Source organism: Chlorocebus sabaeus, chromosome 14, assembly GCF_047675955.1.
Source record: "Chlorocebus sabaeus isolate Y175 chromosome 14, mChlSab1.0.hap1, whole genome shotgun sequence".
Lineage (NCBI taxonomy): Eukaryota > Metazoa > Chordata > Mammalia > Primates > Cercopithecidae > Chlorocebus > Chlorocebus sabaeus.
In genome coordinates this window covers 7897119-7916982 of record NC_132917.1, presented here as the reverse complement: position 1 = coordinate 7916982, position 19864 = coordinate 7897119, and the positions used below count along the sequence as shown (strand labels likewise).

The 19864-nt window shown below is 42.1% G+C and overlaps 1 long non-coding RNA gene across 2 annotated transcripts in view; it reads left to right on the top strand.

The window, feature by feature from the left end:
* The first annotated feature begins 786 nt into the window (after positions 1-786).
* LOC103220871 (uncharacterized) overlaps positions 787-19864 on the top strand; it is a 66394-nt gene continuing 47316 nt past the window's right edge. The window contains exons 1-5 of one of the 2 annotated variants that reach the window (XR_012095188.1): positions 787-901; positions 2178-2368; positions 5723-6005; positions 8122-8259; positions 16700-16835. This is a non-coding gene — a long non-coding RNA (uncharacterized lncRNA). Of the gene's footprint in view, positions 902-2177; positions 2369-5722; positions 6006-8121; positions 9514-16699; positions 16836-19864 lie in introns of those variants that run through there. The other variant, XR_012095187.1, reaches the window with a different exon arrangement.

Sequence of the window (19864 nt, the reverse complement as noted above, 5' to 3'; positions counted from 1 at the left end):
TTTTAAGTGAAGTAGTGTTTATATTTGAATCATATTTGAATCATATTTTCCATTTTCAGTTCTTCACTTGTTTCATTCACACAATGCATTTTTAATGGTTCTGAATGGACTTTGTAGTTGGGATGTTGATTTGGGATTATGATGAAAATAATTCCCTTACATATAATAATTGGTTATATAATACCTTATTCAATGAATTTTCTCAGATGCATATAGCATGCTGAGGGCTGATGTAAATACATCTGAATGAAAAGTATACTAAAGACAGGCAAGGTGGTGCCCAGTAATTTACTGGGAAAAGAATAGTGTCCCTGGGAAGACCCTTTACTACTTCCCAGTGTCTACTGGGGCTAACTGAAAATATTCATTAGGAAAATACATGAGAGAAAGAAAAAAAAGGAAAACATGTTGTTAACACGTGTGTGCATGAGGGACGGAAGGGTGATGAAGATAAATGGAAAGAACTTTTGTTCTGTCTTTCAGCTTTATTGAGGTTTAATTGGCAATTAAAGTTGTATATATTTATGGTGTACAATGTGATGTTTTGATATAAGTACATGTTGTGAAATGATTGCCAAAATCTAGCTAATAAATATATGTATAACCTCACATAGTTACCATTTGTTTGCGGTGAGAATACTTGAGATCTACTCTATTAACAAATTTCAAGTACATAATACCTTATTATTTACTGTAGTTATCTGCTGTACATTAGAACTCCAGGTAGTGCTCATCTTTTATTTATTTATTTATTTATTTATTTATTTATTTATTTAGAGACAAGGTTTCTCTCTATTGACCAGGCTGGTGTGCAGTGGCACGATCACAGCTCACTGCAGACTCAAACTCCTGAACTGAAGTAATCCTCCTGCCTCAGCCTCCAGAGCAGCTGGGACTATAGGTACGTACTACCATGACCAGCTAATTAAAAAAAAAAATTGTAGAGATGGGGTCTCACTATGTTGCCCAGGCTTGTCTTGAACTCCTGGACTCAAGAGATCCTCTCATATCAGCTTCCCAACGTGTTGGGATTACCGGCATGCATTGCTTTGCCCGACCCTTATTCATCTTATAACTGAAAGTGTGTGCCCTTTTGACAAATATCTCCCCATTTCTCCTGTCCCCTAATCCCTGGTAGCCATCCCACTTTCTGTTTCCAAGAAGTCAAGTTGTTTAGGTTCCACATAGAAGTGATATGATGCAATATTTGTCTTTCTGTGTCTGGCTTATTTCACTTAGTACAACATCTTCCAGGTTCAACAATGTTGCTGCAAAATGTCAGGATTTCCTTCTTTTCTAAGGTTCAATAATATTCCATGACATATATGTATGTTTGTGTGTGTGTGTGTGTGTATATCGCATTTTTAGTCTATTCATCTGTTCACAGATACTTAGATTTTATCCATATTTTGGCTATTGTGAATCATGTTGCAATGAACGTGGAGCTGCAGACATCTTCTCTAGCTACTGATTTCCTTTCCTTTGAATGCATACTCAAAAGTGGAATTGATGGATCATGGGGTAGTTCTATTTTTAATTTTTTGAGGAATGTCCATACTGTTTTCCATAACGTCTGTATCAATTTACATTCTTACAAACAATATATAAGGGTTCCTATGACTCTACACCCTCTCTAACATTTATTACCTTTTGACTTTTTGATAGCACCCATCCTAACAGGTGTGAGGTGATATATCACTGTGGCTTTGATTTACATTTCCTGGTGCATAGTGATGTTGAGCATCTTTCCATATAACTACTGGCCATTTGTATGTATTGTGTGAAAAAATGTGTATTCGTGTACTTTGCCTATTTTTAAATCAGGTTGTTTTTCTTGCTGTTGAGTTGTATGAGTTCCTTACATATTTTGAATATTAACCCCTTATGAGATGTATTGTTTGCAAATATTTTCTCCCATTCTGTGGGTTTCCTTTCCATTTTTGGTTTCCTTGGTTGTGCAGAAACTTTTTAGTTTGATGGAGTCCCACTAGTTTATTTGTGCTATTGTTACTTGTGCTTTTGGTGCCACATACAAAAAGTCACTGCCAAGACCACTGTCAAGAAGCTTTTTCCTTATTTTTTCCTTCTAAAAATTTTACAATTTCAGGTCTTACATATAACTCTTTTTTTTTTTTCCTTTCAGTACCAATCAGCCTTTATTTCTTGTATTTTCCCAGAGAAAGGAGAAGGGAAGAAAAAAGAGTCAGCATGCCTTAAAAAATGATTAGAAAATGGGAAAAGAGGTTTCGGGTACAGCAAAATCAACCATCAAATAAACACACCCAGTGATGACATCACAAAAGTGTGTAGGGGCTCAGTCTCCTGCAGTACAGGAATGAGGGGAAGGTATCAGGAAAATAAAAGACAGGTAAGTCTTTAATTCATTTTGTGTTTATTTTTGTGTATGGTATAAAAATGCAAGTTTATTCTTTTGCATGTGGATATCTAGCTTCCCAACATTTGCTGAAAGATGATCCTTTCTCTATTGTTTATTCTTGGTGTCTTTGTGGAAGATTAGTGGACTAGATATGCAAGGATTTATTTCTGAGCTTTCTATTCTGTTCCATTAGTCTATGTGTCTGTCATTATGCAAATACCATACTGTTTTGATTACAATAGCTTTGTAATATAATTTGAAAGCAGTTAAGTGTGATACCTTCAGCTTTGTTTCTTCCTTCTCAAGATTGTTTTACACACTTGGGGTATTTTGTGGTTCCATATGAATTTTAGAATTATTTTTTCTATTTAAAAATGCCATTGAAAACTTGATAGAGATTATTTATGCATAGATTCCATTGCATTGTATGGACATTTTTACAATATTGATTTTTCAGATCCATGAATACAGAATATCTTTCCATTTATTTGTGGGTTTTTTTTTTTTTTCAATTTCTTTCATTGTTTTATAACTTTCAGTGCACAGATGTTTCACCATCTTGGTTAAATGTATTCCAAGTACTTTATTATTATTTTTTTGATGCTATCTTCAATGGGCTTGTTTTCTTAATTAATTTTTTGGACAATTTGTTTTAGTATGTAGAGGACTAATTGGTTTTTGTACGGTGATTCTGTATGCTGCAACTCTACTGAATTCATGTATTAACTAACAGTTTTTTGGTATAGTCTTTAAAAGGACATGGGGAATGAAGTAAAAATGTTTCAGTTTTATTTTTGCCTCAATTATGTATGATCTAACACAAGTTATAAAATTTATCTGAATCTCAGTTACTACATCTGTAAAATAGAGATAATAACATTAGAGTTAAAATATGTTAATTATGTATAACCTGGTGCCTGGCATATAATAAACTATTCAGTGCCTAATAAATAACTCTCATTATGATTCATTTCTCTAAATTTTTAGATGTCAGCAGCACCTCCAATTTGAGACAATGGGATCCCCTGTGTAATGGCTCTTAATGCCTTCTAACATTCACAAAGCAAAGAAACAAATCAAAACTCTTCCTAAGGGGTGGAAACTTCTCAAACATAACCCAAGCCAAGAACATTGACTTATTTTGGAAAGTTTCTTTAAAAATTCATCAGGCTATTGTTTCTGGGTTTGAGTTTGATTTGGTTTGAATTATGTTAGTAATTCACAAAACAAAATAAATGTTGTAAATAAATAACAGAGATACCCTTTAATTTCAGAACTGAGGAAGAAAAGTACACTTTGTGCTGGATTTGCAGCCAGCCAGTTTCCAGACAAGAGTTCCTGAAGATCAGGCCTCTTCCAATAGTCTGATTGTGTGTAAACCAGTCAGCACCTTCAGGCCTCTCCCAATAGTCTGATTGTGTGTAAACCAGTCAGCATAGGAATATTCCTACAGCCAGCACCTGGCCAAGCAGTGGTCAAAGAACAAATCATTGCAAGTTCCCATGTGAAGAAGTCATAGTGTCAAAAACCTCTTAAGGAATTTTAAAAGTCACCACCAATGTGCATTTGGGTCTATTGGTTGATAAAGCTGTAAGAAATGGCCTTAGTAACTTTCAGATAGGGACCTCTCATTGATATTGAAATAGGAAAATTTCCCTTGTCCCTCAGGCAGGGCGTGCGACAGGGGGAGTGGCTAGCTTCCTCAGTGCCCCACTGCTCAAACCTCTAGGGGAGCATACAGATGGGCAGGCTGTGGGGTTGACCCCACAGCAGTGTCTAGGGATGAATGTTTCTATCTGCTGAACCCCTAGTGGGTGGGCGTGTGTTACAGGGCGCTCTTTTCAGCTTAGCCATCCGCAGGTGGCTTGTGTTTAACTGTTCAATCCCAAGGATGGGGGACTTTCTGGATCCTGGGGTTTCTTGCCTTGGTGTACCAGAAGAATCTGATCATATGTGGGCTTGGAGAATGAGTGCAAGGTTTTATTGAATGGAAGTAAGTCTCAGCAGATGAGGGAGCCAGAAGGGAGATGGAGTCGGGCTGCTCAGCTGCCCAGGTTCTCCTCCGCCTGCCCCAGCCAAACTCCGTGTTGTTCTGCTGGCCTGCTGTGGTCAGTCAGTGTGCTTTTCCACCGATGTCCTTTTGATGTCCAGCCACTTGTGTCTTCTTCCACTGATGTGTTCCTCTCGATGTCCAGCCACTTGTGTCTTCTTCCACTGATGTGTTCCTCTCGATGTCCAGCCACTTGTGTCTTCTTCCACTGATGTGTTCCTCTCGATGTCCAGCCACTTGTGTCTCTGCCTGCCAGGGTCTTGGGGTTTTTATAGGCACAGGATGTGGGTGTGGCAGGCCACAGTGGTCTTGGGAAATGCAACACTTGGGCTCGAAAACAGGAGCACCTGTCCTCACGTAGGTTAATGGGCACAAGCCCAGGGGTGGAGCCCTAGCCAGGGACCATGCCCTTCCCTTCCCAGAACTTCCCTGCCCCACTTCCGTATCAATACTGTAAGGTATCACAATGACTTCGCAGAGTGTCATGCTGTCCTTTGCTTGCCTAGCACTTTGTCGTTTGTAAAAGGTTCCCATTTACAGGATCTCCCTTGAACTTCAGAGAGATTAAGTCACCTGCCCACATGAAATAGGCTCTCATTGCCTAACCAAATTTAGCTTATATATTTTTTGAACACTGATATGGTTTAGATTTGTGGCCCCACCCAAATCTCATGTCAAATTACAATCCCCAGCATTGGAGGAGGGGCCTGGTGGGAGGCCACTGGATCACAGGGGAAGATTTCCCCCTTGCTGTTCTCATAATAGTGAGTTCTCATGAGATCTACCTGTTTAAAAGTGTGTCGCACCTCCCCCCGCTCTCTCTTCCTCACCTCCCCCTGCTCTCTCTTCCTCGTGCTCCAGAGGATAGGACATACCTGCCTCCTCTTTGCCTTCTTCCATGGTTGTAACTTTCCTGAGGCCTCCACAGCCAGGCCTTTTGTAGAGCCTGTGGAACCATGAGCCAATTAAACTTTTTTCTTTACAAATTACCTAGTCTCAGGTAGTTCTTTATAGTAATGCAAAAATGGACTAATACAAACACTTTCTATGTGCCAGGCATGTAATAACCACGCTCATATATATGCCCTCATTTGATCTATTTGACCATCCCTATTTTACAGACAAGCAAATGGAGGCAAAGAACACTGAAGTCACTCTCCTGCTACACACGCTGAGGTGATAACCAAAGCAAGATTTGAACACCACTTTCTTTCTGATTGCAAACCTGGTTGTTTTCTTATTAAACTGTTATAGTAAATAGCAAATGTAGTAAGTTGTTATTTACTTACTTTCAGCCTGCTCCTGCTGGGCAAAAAGAACAAAGGAGAAATAAGAGGAGGAGGAGAGCAAGAGATAGAGGCAAGGAACTGGACTGGAAATCTACAATAACTCATGGAGGGAGGAAATGTCTTACAGAAGAGGCATCAGATCGAACATCCGGTGGTGTTTTCTCCCCCTCGGTTTCTGGAAAACCATATACTTTCATTTATAAACTCTACGCCCAGACCCCAAAGTAGGAACCAGGAGCTCCTTTGAGGACGTGCAACCCTTCTCAGAAGTCTCACATGACAGTATGAGGTAAGATGAAGGCGGCACTGCGGGTCCAATCCTGGCTGAGGATCAGGGTCTGGCACCCTCTGATTTCTCCAGCGAAGATTCAGGTAGGATAGGGGAGAAAGAGGAGGAAGAGGTGCTCCCTGCCACCTGGGAGACCCACTGCTTGGTCAAGCCTGCCTGGGCCCTGCCTGGAGTCAGCAACAGCCAAGTAACACAGACAATCCTGGAGAACTGAGGATGACTGGCTTGATTGACAGGAAGGTGGTAGGCTCCAGTAGCATCACTGAGGAGCCCAAGGGCAAGACTTGGGGCACCTGATCCAGGCTGATCAAGGAGCATCTGGCCAGAACCCAGATCAAGGTAGCAAGGGAGCTGCGCTTCCTGTGCCTTGAGGGTCTTTTGACAACCAGCCTTTTGTGTGAAGCTGGTTTCTCTAAAGGAAGTGAAAGCATGTGAGTATGGCAAGCTGCAGTAGGGGAGGAAACATCTTGTTTACAAATGTCAGGCGGTAATTAGCCCATTTTAAAGAGAGGAGCCACCACTGATGGCTTTTGTTAGCTGAAAACCTCAGTGCTTTCTTGTGGCTGTGCTTGAAGAGGCCGGGTAGACACAGAGACTCTGAACCCAGTTCATAAATAGTTGATTTCATATTTTAAAATCTTGCACTAAAACTGTCACCCCCTCTCGTGGATCACAGATGGTGAAGAACTAATTTGTTACTGTTTGATAACTGCTTTTATGTATCAAAGCTCTTATTTACTACTCTGTGGGGGAAATGACAGACTAAGAGCAATTGTGTGTTTTCTTTCCGTTTTTCTTCAACCGCTAGGCTTCTTGTTTTTCCCTTGACGTGTCTCTTCTTTGAAAGAGACAATGGTGAAGCTTTTGCATATGCCAACTTGGCTGAACTCAGTTTTGGGGGAATTGGAAGATGTCTCTTCCAGCACAGACCAGCAGACTTTTTTTTTTTTTTTTGGATCCTTTTTAATGTGCCCATGCTCCATAGTAACATTCAGGCCAGCCTCTCTTCTCTCTTAACTCACAAAATGTTTCTAATTATCTATGCAAAGTGAGTCTTTGCCTGTAAGAACTGTCCGGCAAATGTAAGTGCAAGAAGATGGGTAAGCTGGATCCAGCTCATCAGACTTTCTTTCCTGTAACCACTCACTTCATTCATTCATTCAGTTCATATTTGATTCACTTTTTCATTCAATTAGCCAGTTGTTAATTCTTTCGGAGTTTTTGGCTAGATCAGAGCTTAGATTGTGGGCACAGTGGAGGCTGGCACTGGTATGTACTCACCCCTACCGCTCCTACCTATGTCCTTGGCATGTCTTGGGCATAACATAAAATGCCTAGAGAAAAAAATCCAACAATTAGTTAGCTCAGTTTAGCCAACTATAGACTGTGAGCTAAGAATAATTTTTGTATTTTCAAATGGTTGGAAAAAGTCAAGAGAAGAACAGTAATTCTTGACATGTGAAAATTATCAGAAAATCAAGGTTCAGCTTTTTGGAACACTGCCCCACCCACTTGTTGATGTATTGTCTGCGGTTGCTTCATGCTACAATGGCAGCGTTGAATAGTTGTGATGGGGACCATTGTCTGCAAAACCTAAAATATGTATTACCTGGCCATATGCAGAAAAACCTTACCAATCCCTGAGCTAGCTCATTCCCTGCTTTCTTTAACACAGCAGGAACGTACTTGAACCATACCCATGGTTGTGATTCAGGCATACGCAGCCTCATCACTTGCTACTTACTCTTCGCTCACTGTGCCCAGTCATCCAACCCAAGGTCACCTCCTGCCCCGCATCTTTGCACCTCCTATTCTGCTTACATGCAGAGCTATTCCTATTCTTTCTCCACATCAACTTTATTCGTTCTTTTATTTCAGATTTTATATCAAATACAATTTTATCAGAGAAGACTTCGTAAATCCCCAGACCAAATTAGCTCTTTGTCGTCTGTTCTTTTATGGACCTCCATTTTTTCTTTTTTCCTTTGATAAGAGCATTTATGAAAGTTTTCAGTTGTATTTTTCTTAGTGCCATTATTTAATTAATATCCTTACACTAGCCTTTAAGATTTCTGACAGCAAAAGCAATGACTGCTCATTTTGTCATTGCACCCAGGTGCTCAAAAAGGGCCAGGGTGCAGCAGCGAGTGCCAGTCTGAATGAAGGAAGTATGCGTGGCCTGGAGCCTCACTGTGTTCCAGGCATCCAGGTAAGTGCTCTGCACATAATACCGCACGTTGCGTTCCATGATAAGGTATTCATCTCATTTTACAGATGGAGAAAATAAGGATACTTTCTAGAATTTGGCAGAGCTCTGTCTGGCAGATAGAAACAAGTTCTATTTGACTCCAAATCTCTCATCTCATTCTTATGACTATTTTACCGATAAGGAAATTGTGTGTAAGGCATCATGATTCAAATCAATTCTCACTGGGAAAGAAAAATGCCATAGAAAACATTTTATTCTATACACAAAAAGGTTTTCTCAGCATGTTTTATCAACATAATCATCGTCACATTATCATCATTAAGACATGAAAGAGGAGCGTACAATGGAGAGGCTCTCCTTCCCTCCTCAGTCACTCAAGAACGCGATGGTAAATGGGGTTTTAAGCTGTGTTTTGCTCTACTTTTAATCGTGTTTCCTTTCTCGAATAATCACAAGATGCTAGACTGTTAGAAAGAATATTAGAGGGAATCTAGCTCAGCCAGTTTCCTCGTCACACCCAGAAGTCTGAGATCACTTCCCCTGGTCATAAAGTGTGGGCTGACGTAGATTCCCAGCACAGACCTCCTCCTGCAGCGTTTGTTCCCAGGACCTCTCCTCCACTCCACTATTCTAAAAGCACAAAAGAAAATCTCTCCAACGCTTTCTGTAATTGAGAATAAATTGCCCATTTGCAACTTCATCATGTCGTATTTTGAGATTTGAGACTGTAAATACATTTTCATGCATGTTCGTTCAGTGATGCCCCCACACTTACCCTGTTGCCATGTTAGATTTTGGAGTGCTGAACATAGAAAATCAAGGAAACAAATTTTCCCATGTCACTCTTTGGAAAATGTTCATGCCTCATAAATATTGGAATGCGGATTTCATCATAAGTCAGTCTATGTTGAGTGCCCACTCTCTTCCGAACTGACACCTCCCTGTTACCCTTTGTTCAAGTGAAGTTTAGAAGGGTTAAATGTTATATTATCAACAATTTGATGACATTAAAAATGAATATGAACAGAGATCAATAATTCAGCATGCAGTTTCTGAGTGTCCCTTAGCTTTCGTTAGAGTAGAAGCTGATAATAATGATGACAGTTATGATGATTAAAACAATAGCTATTTAGGAGCTATTTTACATTTGGCAAAGCCCCTTCATCATGAATTTTCTCATGAAATATTCACAACTTTTCTTGTTAGTATCATTCAGTATTATTACTGCCTTATGCAAATGAAGAAATAGAGCTACAGAAAGTTTATAGGAATTTCCACAAATCATATAATAAATAAATGATAGAGCCAGGGAAATTATTCTTTTGTCTTCTAAGGAGTAGAGGGAATTTCTATGTTACCAAATATATCTTGTCATCTTTTCTCTAATTCCTAAAATTGCAGTAATATGAAGAAAATCTGTGAAAGAAAAATTCCAGTGGAAGATTAAAATACTGGAGTCAACTCAGGTTGGAGCAAAAATCAGTGGCTGCGTATTTGCCTGAGAGGGTCCAGTTCCTGCTGCAGCCTCACGTCATAGTTCATCATGCGTCCCTTGCTGTCACCAGAAGGTCCCAGTTTGGGCAACAATCGTGTACTCATGTGATCGCCCCAGAGACAAAGGACTGAGCAGGCTTGCATGGGGGTTAAGGAAGGAAAGGACAGGAGAGGATACCAAGAGCAGAGGCCCAGGGTCACCTTCTCCCCAAAAGCTGGCTCTGAAGTGGTGAAGGCACAAGCTGCATTCCACAGCAGTCACTGACTTGGTGATGTGTATCTTGACAGGACTTGGGGTTTACACAGCATCCAGGAGCTCGCTATCTAAGCTCCCTTTCACAGCCTCCATGTAAACGTCTCCCATCTCCCCAGTACCCTGCTGGCCTCTCCACACTGCCCTGTCCCTCTCCAGCCATTCTCAGCTTTGCTAACATTTCATGAAAAAACACCTCCTTTTTCTTTGTGTCATGGTCTTTTTCCTTAATTATACCAAAACACTTCTCGGGTCAACTAGTCTAAGCATGTCCTACAGACATCCCGGCCTTCTTTCAGCATCACTTGTGGACAGTCTGCAGCCAAAGCTGGTGTCCAACAGAGGCCATTATGTCTGGCTCTGTCAAGCAAGATCACATTCCTCCCCGACTCTCAGGAAAGGCTCACATGGATCCCACAGAGTTCCAGAATCTCCAGCCCTCATTTCCTGGATTCCAAAGACGCACCATCCCAATCTCCCAAACTTTTCTCTGCAGCTTTGCACATGCAACTCAAGTGTGTGGGTGTGTGTGTGTGCGCGCGTGCGTGCGTGCACACACACGCACCCACACATGCCCATGCACGTGTGTATAGGAGTGAGGGATAAAATAGAAACCTCAGATAACACATTCTGAAGTCATCCCTTCACCATCATCTCTCATATGTTTTTGTTTTTTGACTAAAAGTGACAACATGTTTACTATTACTCTGAGCCCCACATGGCAAGAGAAAGGCTCATTTCATACATTCCTTCTTGCACATTCTTCTTAGGAAACACTAATGTGCATACTTTTCACCAAAAAAGAATCAACAGTGCCTTTCTAAAGTACAGTTGGTGCCTGCAACTGAATGCATTCAAATCTTAAATACATGGAAGTATAGAAAAGGATGTCTGTATACTTCTTAAATATGTTTATATTCTAACATGGGAAACAGATGTGAATATAAAGAGAGGGGATGTGTTTCCACAAAGCCAAAAGTATGTGAGAAATGTTTAAAATGGTCACAAAAACTGCTCGTATAATCCCCGACAGAGGAGTTTAGGCCGGCACTTCTCTTCGGCCCACTTTCTGTATTACTCTGGCGGCCGTATTGATTTGATTTTTCGAGTCTTCATGCCCTGACCAAGGTCCTGCCTTCTGAACGGGCATCATTAGGGCTTCTCGGTTTGTTTCTCTCAAGGCAGAGGTTTTATGACCTTGAAGGTATCAGTTTTCATTTAAGTGGAGGATTGAGAGATGCCAGGCTAAGGCATTATTTGCCTGTATTTTACCATAATACACAAATAAGTTCTGATTTTCTGCTTGGAAACAGGAAAATGGTCATTTAAACCATTTAAATATTATTAACTTGCTTAGGAAAAGCGGAAAAAAACCCTCAAGCTATAATGGCATCTACAGCTCACAGGATAGATTTATGGAAGTTTTTATTCCTTGGTAGAAATATATCTACAGATGCCCCATGGTAAAATTAGGTAGGCTTATGGCACTTAGAAAACTGAAATCTAGAAACACATGGAATGAGTAAGATGATATTTCCAGCAATCAATGCATTCTATAAAGTGATTGGAGAGAGCTTCCTCTACACAACAATTTTGGACTTAAGATTCCAATTCAGTGTTTCTTGCCCTAAATTATAGTAAAGGCTAAATCTCATTATGACAAACCGTAATAGATCATCAAAATTCTTGAGTTAGACCTAGAAATCTGTTGCGTTATGCGCCTTGATCTAAATGTGACTGGGACTTGGAAACCTTGTTATACTGAAAAGTCTGGCTATACAGATATTTGGCTGATGTATTCAGTGTTTCTCATTCCTAGAGCAGGAAAGGGAATGAAGTATAAAAGTTTCAGATTGTTTGGTGAGCTGGATCAGATCACAAAGTTAGTCGAGTCCAGGATGGGGGCACTGACGGCTCATAGGAAGCTGCTGTAACACCTGTTTACTGCTCATCCAGCAAGCAAACAAGCTTTGAGAACTCTTAGAGCTCCCTGGGTGGATTTGGTCACTGAGGCTGGCTTTGCTACTCATAGAAGTGGGACTCAGGTCTGGATGATCTTGGCCTAACCTGAGCAGAGCATAGATTCTGCTAGGTCGCCAGAGCTGTGGACTGACGAACTTCCCCCAGGCGGGGTAGGTGCAGGTGTCCCTTCAGCACCCAGTTGACCACTCATTGTCATACAAAAGAGTTCTTCATGCATGACCATTATATGGGTCTACTTAAGATTTCAGTACAGGAGGACTAGCTACAAATGAAACTGCTAAAATAGTCTCCTGAAATGAAAGATTATGCTGATACCTGATGTATTAGTCTGTTTTCACACTGCTGGAAAGAACTACCTGAGACTGGGTAATTTATAGAGGAAAGAGGTTTAATTGACTCAGAGTTCCGCATGGCTGGGGAGGCCTCAGGAAACAATTATGGCGAAAGGTGAAAGGAAAGCAAGAGGCGTCTTATATGGTGGCAGGAGACAGAGAAAGCAAGGGGGGGAATGTGCCACACTTTTAAACCATCTTGTGAGAACTCACTCACTATCACGAGAACAGCAAGGGGGAAATCTACCCCCCAATATTCAATCTCCTTCCGTCAGGTTCCTCCCCTGACACATGGGGATTACAATTCAACGTGAGATTTGGATGAGGACACACAGCCAAACCATATCACCTGTGTTTGAGAAAACACTCTCCTCTGAAGGGCAAGATAGTAAAACAACGTTATTTTAAAAAATGAAAAAAGAAACAGAAACTAGCATTTTAGAACCCAATACTTTCTTCCTTTTTGATGACAGACTGCCAAATTCCTTTGGGCAAGCTCAGAAAAAGAAAACAAAAATATATGAATAGGGCAATTTCCTCTAGATGTGTAGCTTAGCGTACTCATCTTATATGGAAAAAATATCAGCTTTACTCTTCATCCACTAGAGAACTAGCAAAAGAGTGCATTCCTATTGGAGTTTGTACTCTAAGAAGTCTTTCCATATGCGACAGAAGGGGAAGAAATATCCTTTCACACACGTGCCACTGAGCAGTCTGTTCTTTTAATTTGGCCAAATGTTGTCTAGGCTCTTCTTGGAGCCTCATTCACTGAGACATTTATTCCCTCATCTTACCCTTATTTTAAGGTATATTGAGAAATTAATAGGATCCGTGAACTGTCTTTTGTAGTTCATGCTAATATAGTTCTGCCTGAGAATCCTAAGAGGAGCTGTCTGAGAGCTTTCTAATATCAGAAAAGTTATCTGAAGTTAGAAAATAGGCAAAGATTAGTAAGTATTTTCTCAGTGCAGAGCTGGTTTTGCATCTTTGATTGACTTTTTGTTGACCGAGCTATTTGACAGCTTCGTTAGGGGCAAAGTTAACTTATAGATTTTCATCTGGTAGAGATGCAAATAATTACCATCCACTGGGGGAAACATCCTCCCAAATATGGCTTATGACCTCGTAAAATATCAATCAATTGTGTCTCTCACCTAAGCAGTCTTTTCCTAATATTCTCATATTAAACTGTCCATAAATATCCAGCTCCGCAAATTCTCCTTTGAATCTGTATTAACATCTTAGCGGCTTCCTCACTAATTAATGAACTGAGTAGAACTTGGACATTGTGTTCATATTTCTGTGAGAGTTGTGTTTTTGAACCTTTTGAAAATTAGACAATAGCTCTAGGAAATAACACAGTCCAGAGCCTAGAAATTTTCTTTGAACATTTTACATACTTCTTTGACTAGCATTCCATTTTTGTACCTATGCTCTACCCATGGAGCTTTTCTGAGAAGGATTCAATAACTATCACTCTTCCCAAGAAAAATGTACAACTCTATCTGCACATGCCAGTGCCATCTGGATGGAGATCGGACTCCACAGCAAACAGGATGAGGCAAAGGAAGTCCAGTGGATATTCCCAAGTTTAGAAACTCTGACAGCAGGATGTGGATGTGCCAATCAGAGTCAGATGCTGCTCATGACTGTAATAACAGATGCCACTCAGAAGTCTTGCACCCCACCCTGTGGTCCTCTCAGTCCTTCCAATCAGATCCATCCGCCTGGAATGACTGTGTCTGCTTCATTCACAGAGGCAAGTAAAGGCTCTGATGAGCTTTTACCTACCTGTCCCTCTCGAATTGGGAGATTTGCCCTCCTTGTCCAGGTGCTGTCTTGGCTCCAGCCTTGTGTCTGTCCCCAAGAGACCCTGCTTTGTCTCAGAATGCCACAGGGCTATTAGCACAACTCTTTCTGATGGTTAGTCATGATAATTTGTACCTCTGGCTTCACTACTATCTACAAAAATGTGCTTCATGACTCATTATCTGTTCCTGTCTTCTCCGGTTTTCCTTTTCCAGGCATTGTACTCCCTCTTTGGGTACCGAGACTACTTGGCATCCTCTCTTTTTGTATTGTTGAGTAATTCGTCTCTTCTTTTCCAGTGTAAGTCTTGGGGATTTCAACTTAGAAAATAGGACAGTAAGGTATTTTGCTAAGCAAAAGAATTATAGACTCCAAGAAATGTCAATTCTCTAGGAATTAGAAATAGCTATAGTCAGTGTTTCTATCAGTCTGAATAGCAGACTTTTAATGTTCACCCTACACTAGCAAAGGAGGCTGGATGGGAGGTGGCACCGGCCACTGAGGAAGTATCCTGGAGAAAGAATTGGTTTACAGGGACAGTGGGAAATTTGGTTTTGAAACAGTTCCAAGGGAATTTCCCACGGAACATCCACAGTATCATGGGATGACTTCTAAAGCTTGGAGAAGTTTGCTTCCCCTGCTGAAACTTTCTGTCCTTCTGCAGAGTTGAGGAAAGCCTTGTCCTCATTTTGGCTCTTAGTCATTGGAAACCATTTGTTTCTTTCTCTCCAATCCCCTCCCATGAGGCTCTGCCATTCTGAATTACACAGAGGTAGCCCCTTTTGATGCTCAGGGTCCTGTAAAACAAGCAGAAGTTACAGACTTGAAGTGTGACTGATGCAGCAGAGCCCAGCCCCTGCCCACAGCAGCCCTCCCCAGGATTGCACATATGCCCGTCCCAGTTCGTTGTGGTCTTGGCTGCAGTGGCCGAACATAAAGCTTCAGCTGCTGTTTAACAGCTTGGATTTTAAAGAGCTCATAAGGAGAGATTGAAAGCTGAATATCTAATGCTGTCTTCAGATGCAACATTCTATCACCCGAACAGTCTGCGTATAGTATTAGTTGCTAGAAAACTGTCCCACACATGCTTTTTATATCTCACCCTCAACCAGAATGAACCCCTTAAATGTACTAATCAACCAACCAGAGTGTGCAGATCTGTTAGGCCAGAGCAAAGAAAAATTATTCAAGTTCTAAACTTACATGTATGGGAAGTGAAATTAACCTAAACTCTTACCTTTTGTCTTATAAAAACGATGTCCTGGAGGATCTTAGAAATTTTCTGGGAAATAGTTAATTACCTATTTTAGAGTCTGATAGTTAAATGTAGCTATTATGGAACAGACTTGATGCCATTTTGACCAGCCATAGTCCAACCTGCCTAGGAATCTATATTGTGCCAAGAATCTTTCAGAGGTAATTTAGAGAGTGTACATTTTTAAAAACACTAATTAGTAGAAAGATAACTGGATAGAACGCTGGAGATTTAGGTTCTAATTTGGGTTTGACCCCTAACCAGCCATGCATCCCTGGAGGTATGACCCTAGACTTTCAAGGCACCAGTTTAATCTGTAAGGCCAAGTAGTTGGATAAAGTACTTTCGAAGTGTTTCAGAAAGGTTCTTATAACAAATACTTTCTAAAGGTTCATCAGTAACCTTTATTTACTTCTGCGTGCATTTCTAGTTAAGTTCCTTTTAAAGAAAAGGAGAAAGATAGAGCCTCTGCATTCTCCCCGTTCACTTTTTTCCCCCCAATCTAAGGGATTATGGAGTTCTTGCCATCAGGTAGACATTGGCCTAGGCTATTGCTAAGAGCTTCCTCCAAACGTCCTGCTTTCTCAACAAGGCGTTTATCGTAATGAATCCATCTCACATTTTTGACTGCCAGCACCTGAGCATATCTTCTCTGTTTCAAGACCTTTGCTACTTTTTGGGGGCCCTGGGAGCCTTGACGGGACATAGAAGCCACCTCCCGTCACGGAAATTTCAAATGCCAGGTAGTTGGCTTTGACAGCCTCCCATGCACCTTGGGAATAGACGTGGCACTCACCATCAGACAAATATGCCATGGGCTGTAAGTCCTCAGTGGGGCAGAGACGACAGAGATTCTGTGGTGTGGCCATGGTGTGGCTGTGGTGGTTGTAGCCCAGTTGCTTGCTTGGGAAGTGGTGCTGGTGCCACCATACAGGAATCAGGTAAGTGGCATTGAGGTGCAAGATGCAGCCTGCTGCTGGGCCACAGGGCTGTCCTCAGCAGACCAGTTCTGTGGCCTGATTTAGGAGCATTGTTCCCAGTGAACCATCTGTAAATCTGCTGCTCAACCCCTCTCAGTGATTTTGCAAAGTACTCTGCAACATTTTAATACAATCTCTTTATGTCTAACTCAGCCACACTCAGTTTATTTGTCTTGCAACTGCATACTCTGACTTTAAGTATAATTTGACTTAAAATAGAGGTTTTCTTATTCAACGGTTTCCAGAGACCAAAGCTAGATAAAATCATACATCTAAATTTCTATCTGCTTCACTAATCTGTTGGTTCTTTGAGATCAGGGATGGTGCCTTGTTTATTTCTACTGCTTTAGAACCCAACGCACGATGACATCTTTCACAGAACAAGTTCTCACAGGGGAACCCGAGCAAAGTGTAATGGATGTTCCCAGGAGCTGCCTATGGGATTGAAGAAACACGTATGAGAGGAGTAACATTTGGGCTGGAAGCGAAAATACAAGTAAATATATGTCAAATAGGTAAGTATGGAAAGTGAATTCCAGTAGAAGAAAATGAGTGTAAAAATACAGAATAAGCCATTTAGAGTATAGCAATTAATTTGGTGCTTGAGGACTACAGCAACATGTTTCTTTCCCCTTCCAAAAGTCTAGCAGTAGAATCAGTCATGTATCACTTAATGACAGGGATACCGTCTGGCAAATACCTCTCTCTTTGATGTTACCGTGGCGTGCACTCACGTAAACTTAAGTGGTATGGCCTAGTATATACCTAGGCTGGGTAGCGTAGCCTGCTGCTCCTGGGCTGTAAACCTGTTCAGCATGTTACTGTACTGAATACTGTCGGCAATTGTAACACGATGGAAAGTATTTGTGCATCTAAACGTAGAAAAGGTGCAGTACTATGGACGACTGCCCCATAAGATTGTATGTGATGCATTATTGGCCAAAATGTGTTATGTGTGGTGCGTGACTCTATAGTACTGTCTCATGAAATTGGCACAGGTCAGGAGCAGCAGACAGTCAAGAGCACATTCACAGATCAGAATGGCTCCCACTTTGCCAATCTTAGCTTGAACTTGAGTGAATTCATTAATTGACTGCATTAATATATCCAGAGGCAGAATTGGCACATAAAAGGTGGGTGGGTCAGCCGTGGATTGGCATCTAGTTTATAAATCAGTCTTGCTTGCTTGGTTAATGTGAGACTGTCACAAAAGATACAACCGTTCTATTTTGATGATGATAAATGAAGGTTTCTAAACCAGTAAGGAGCAAAATAAGGACAGAGGATAATTTACATAGAAAATGGCACCTTGTGGGAAATGACCAGCTAGCTATTCCCTTATGCCATGGTTTGGATATTTGCAAAATACCCCTTTACTTTGAGTTTTTGTATTTGGCATGGCTAAAAAGTAGGATTTCTGGCATGTAGGGATGGCACGTATGAATAGTAGAGCCAGAAGAAGAGTGTGGAAGCTAGACGTTCGAGAAAAAGCAGCCCCAATTTCGCATGCTTTATGTACTGGACAGGAGTAAAGCTTCCAGGCTGTGAGTGGGGATGAAAGACAAATTAGAAAAATCACTTTGCTTCAACACCCATTATTTGAGTGGACTATGGAGATATGGGTTTAGCAAGATGACAACAGCTTTATCATGTTCTCCAGGAGGTCACTATATAGTGGGAAACAGATGAGGGTCTCAGAATTGCATGACAAGTCCAACAACAGGTACCAGCATGAGACATGGCAATCCGACTGATCATCCACATGAGAAGAGATTGGGAGGCCAAGTGAACCCACTCTGACAGCTCCTCCCTGGCAGGCTGGGTGAGGAGGTGGGCTCTGTCATTAATATCCAGTTCCACTTCTCATGCCCCTCCTGGTCCTGCGGACCCTCGGCCCGGCACCTCCAGGAGGATGTTCTGGGAGGATGAGGTTGCATCCCACCGTCTCCCTGGTCCTGCGGACCCTCAGCCCGGCACCTCCAGGAGGATGTTCTGGGAGGATGAGGTTGCATCCCACCATCTCCCTGTTCCTGTGGACCCTCAGCCCGGCACCTCCAGGAGGATGTTCTGGGAGGATGAGGTTGCATCCCACCATCTCCCTGTTCCTGTGGACCCTCAGCCCGGCACCTCCAGGAGGATGTTCTGGGAGGATGAGGTTGCATCCCACCATCTCCCTGGTCCTGCGGACCCTCAGCCCAGCACCTCCAGGAGGATGTTCTGGGAGGATGAGGTTGCATCCCACCATCTCCCTGGTCCTGTGGACCCTCAGCCCGGCACCTCCAGGAGGATGTTCTGGGAGGATGAGGTTGCATCCCACCATCTCCCTGGTCCTGCGGACCCTCAGCCTGGCATCTCCAGGAGGATGTTCTGGGAGGATGAGGTTGCATCCCACCATCTCCCTGTTCCTGTGGACCCTCAGCCCGGCACCTCCAGGAGGATGTTCTGGGAGGATGAGGTTGCATCCCACCATCTCCCTGTGGGTATTCTTCACATCAGTTTCGTCTGATGGTTCAATTGTTGATGGGTGTCCAGCCATGTCATCTTTCAGAAGTTGACTGAAGTTCTATACTGGTTGACAGTCGATCCCTCCTCCTTCCCTTTTGGGACAATTTTGGTTTATGGATTTTTTTGAGTGTGAGTTCAATAGTTCTTAAGGCAGAGGAGAGGTAAGAGGGTTTGTCCAGCCTGTTATATTTTTGCATTTCTCATTTCACCCTCATTCCAGCCTGGAAAGACAGGTGATACTATTAATCTAATTTAAAAGATAAGTGTGCCTCTGTGAGTTAGGAAGCTTGCCAAGGCGGCACAGCTATAAAAGGCAGGGCCAGGCTGGAGCCCCCAGCAGCCTCCACTGTGCTTCCTCGTGCAAAGTGGGCTAAGGTCAGGGGGTGTTCAGCAGGGTGCATCCAGTGTGAGCTCAAGGAGGTTGATGTGGTTGGTGGGCTACTAGAGGAACTTTGCAAGGTGAAGGTGTGTCTTTTTTTTTTTTTTTTTTTTGAGACGGAGTCTTGCTCTGTCGCCCAGGCTGGAGTGCAGTGACCGGATCTCAGCTCACTGCAAGCTCCGCCTCTCAGGTCTACGCCATTCTCCTGCCTCAGCCTCCTGAGTAGCTGGGACTACAGGCGCCCGCCACCTCACCCGGCTAGTTTTTTGTATTTTTTTTAGTAGAGACGGGGTTTCACCGTGTTAGCCAGGCTGGTCTCGATCTCCTGACCTCGTGATCCACCCGTCTTGGCCTCCCAAAGTGCTGGGATTACAGGCTTGAGCCACCGCGCCCGGCTGAAGGTGTGTCTTAAAGCAGTTTGCTTTATATTCACACTTTGCTGAATATTAGAGCTTTTAAAAATCCCCATGCATAGCCACATGCCAGATCAATTAAATGAGAATTTCTGGCAGGGGGGTTCAGACATCCAAAATTTCTAAAGCTCCCCAAGTGATTCCACTGCAGTCAGGATAAAATGCAGATTCAGATTCAGTAGTTGTGAGGTGGGACCTGAGAGTCCACATTTCTTTCTCTCCTTTTTTTTTTGTTTTTTTTTTTTTC